General features: G+C 49.7%; 1 non-coding gene across 1 annotated transcript; it reads left to right on the forward strand.

The window, feature by feature from the left end:
- The first annotated feature begins 318 nt into the window (after window positions 1-318).
- On the forward strand, window positions 319-425 carry LOC129335240 (U6 spliceosomal RNA). Its single transcript, XR_008597584.1, has one exon. It is a non-coding gene; the product is annotated as a U6 spliceosomal RNA (small nuclear RNA).
- Window positions 426-3,018: the final 2,593 nt, after the last annotated feature.

The following is a 3,018-nucleotide window of genomic DNA, read 5'->3' on the forward strand; positions in this document are numbered from 1 at the left end:
CGCAGCAACAGCAGGAGGAGCGGGCACCAGCTGAGGCCACCCTGGACAGTGACTGCAGGGAAGGGGATACAGTTAGTAGTACCCTTTGAATGGCGATGCCCCCTGCATCCCACCTGATGAGTGCAGCACAACCATGGCCAGTGAGATGACCCTTTTCTTCTCCCAGAACCACTGCCCCAGTGTCTGTGCTGTTTTCCACCTCCAGGGGTGTACAACGGGGCAGCCCTGTTTGAGTGTCCCCCCCATGCCAAATGAAGTGACTCCTTTTCACCCTATCCATCTGTCTGTTGCCCCATTCTTGCTTGACAGCAGCATGTGGCGCTTGCTTTGGCAGCACATATACTAAAACTGGAACAATACAGAGAAGATTAGCATGGCCCTTGTGCAAGGATGACATGCACATTCTTGGAGCATTCCATATTTTTTTAGGCTGAAGGCTGTGGACAAGCTGTATCAGGAAAAGAAAGGATAGCAGCCTGTGCCTTTTAGAGGGTGGAATGTTAATGGCAGGCCCTATCCCTCCCCTGCCTCCAGAGTGGGCTGTGTGCTTAGCTATGCTCCCATGGTTGGTCCATGCACAAATGACCCCCATGGTTGGTCCTTTGTGCTCTATCCATCACAGCCCTGCTGTAACAGTCGTATGATGTCTTGAGCTGCAGTGGTGTGGTTACTATGGACACAGACATGATTGCACCACCTCCAGCCTCCCTAGAGTTTTCCAGCCCCATCTCCACCAAAACCCCTTAGGAAGAGGACTAGCTCCACTCAAAAAGCTGAGTATACACTAATGTTCACTCCAGGAGAAGTTGACACTCTTATGAAACAAATGCTTACCATGTCCATGATTCTATAACCTATTTATAGATCTAAAAGAACCAATGATATCCAGTTCCACAGAAACCATGTCCTGTGCATTCTACGTGCTATTTTTATAGTTTGGCAGAGAGAAGTGGAAAACTTTTCAAAGATAGTAGCCCCAGATTTCCCTACTCAGAAGAGACTGAAAGACTTAAGTCTAAAATTCCATGTACATCTAGTTAAAACAAAATATCTAGACTAGAGAGCCACATTAGTTTGACTTTTTAAACTATTTTTTATTTAGTTGTAGTTAATTCTCCTCAAAGCAGCTTGTAACACTGTTGTCTCCTTTCTTACCCTTACAGCAACCCATTGAGGTAAATTAGGCTGAGAGAGGCCTAAGTAGGGTTTCCAGCTGGGAGCACTGGTGGAGTGGGAGCAAGGGGGGGTAGGGGGTGGAGACAGGGAAAATGGCATCCATGATGCTCTAGGAATCCCCCCAATCTCTATGATAAAAACAATTAGAATCAGGAGAATTTGAGGAGCATCATGTGATGCATTCCTCCCTGCTTCTTCATTGAGCAAGGGCAGGAGGTTGCCTGCCTGGTAAGTAGATGCCTCAGATCACCCAGTGAGCAACACAGCAGAGTGGGTTTTGAACTTGGGTCCCCCAGATCCTGGTCTGAGACATTAACCGCCATGCACCCTGGTCCACTCTCTTACTATTAAAATTTTGAAGTTAATTATTTCATGGAGAACTGAGAGTGTGCATCTCATTTCTACCGGGAAGAGGAAGGGGCAGCAAGAAAGGGGCAGATGAGTGAACTTTTGACAACTAGATGGCAGGCTATGCTGTCTGTGCTGGGGGGTTCCTCGGCCTATCTGGAGAGAGGGTGGCATCTTTATAGCCATCTGGAGAACATGCTGTGGGCCCATATCCTGGTGGGCAATGTGGGGGCTATTGATTATGACAAGGAATTCCAGAAGAAAGCATCCCATTGTGAGGAGACAAGGTAGGATGAGACTGACTACAAGATCTGGCTGGTGATGGTTGGAGCACCAGCTCACAGCAGGAGCGAACAAGTCTGGACAGGGAGGGGTGAGATCCAGTTTGCAGAATGTGCTGGGAATTCAACCAAGGAAAATGCCACAGGATGTGTTACAAGTTCAATTATGTCTGTGAGAGGCCCTTGTGCCTGCACATTTCCAGCTCTCAGCAGTCCTTTTCGGAGGGACAGGTGGCTGGGAAGGCTGCCAAGGGCCACAGTGGGAGCCACTACTCCCAGAGCATCGGCATTGCTCCAGCTAAGTAATTGGGCAGGGCTCCGTCTCATCCAGATGCTGGTCAGCCAGAGCTTCATGGGCCAGCCTCAGTCCGTCACCTTACCATCCACAGTCGCATCCTCCTCGGAGTACAAGATGCTGGAGTGGAGCCGGCCTCTGTGGCAGGGGAGCCTGCAACAGAGCTGGCCGCCAAACAAGAAGAGCCCTTGGCACACAGCACTGGGTGGTGCTGGACACTGAGGCCAAGGAGCTGGTATCAGAGGAAGAGGAAACACCTGCGACTCAGCTTGTTAACTAGTCAAGGGGATAAAAGGAGCACACTGAGCAAGGCTCAACATGGAAACAACCTTGCTCGCCACTCCCTGCACCTTGCATTCCTGTGCCTGAAAGCTCTCGACTCTCCCTTGCATCCAGTTCCCCAGAGATGGAACTCTCAGCTAACGACCTCGGCTCAGCTCCTGGACTTGAACCTGCCTGCCTTTCTTTGGACTGCCTTGCCTGTAAATTGACCTGGACTGTGGTACTTACCAAGTGTCCTTCACCCTGTTCTTGATCAGTTAACTACCAGGCTGCCTGCCAGATTTGGAAGGGCTTTACACAAGGTTTTTGTACCCCCAAATGGGAATGCCATCAAGACAGCTAACTTAAAATTGACCAGTACTGAGATGAGCCTGCATGGCCTTAGTAGCCAGGGATACAAGGCAGCTTATCATTTTGCTAGTCCTTCAGGGTGTTCTGGGGCACCTTCCCATCATCTGCCGGTTGCAGTTTGAGAGCACATTGTTCTGTGTAGCTTTCACCTTGAATTTTATGGGGCTTTCCAAGTGAGGGAGCTGGTGGCTGCTTCAGCCAAGGACCAGTCAGGCTGGACACAGGAACTCGGCAATTTGTCCATTGAAAGAAAGATGCTTTGAGCTCAGTTCAGCAATCCAAAAC

This window comes from Eublepharis macularius, chromosome 8 (assembly GCF_028583425.1).
Source record: "Eublepharis macularius isolate TG4126 chromosome 8, MPM_Emac_v1.0, whole genome shotgun sequence".
Classification (NCBI taxonomy): Eukaryota; Metazoa; Chordata; class Lepidosauria; order Squamata; family Eublepharidae; genus Eublepharis; species Eublepharis macularius.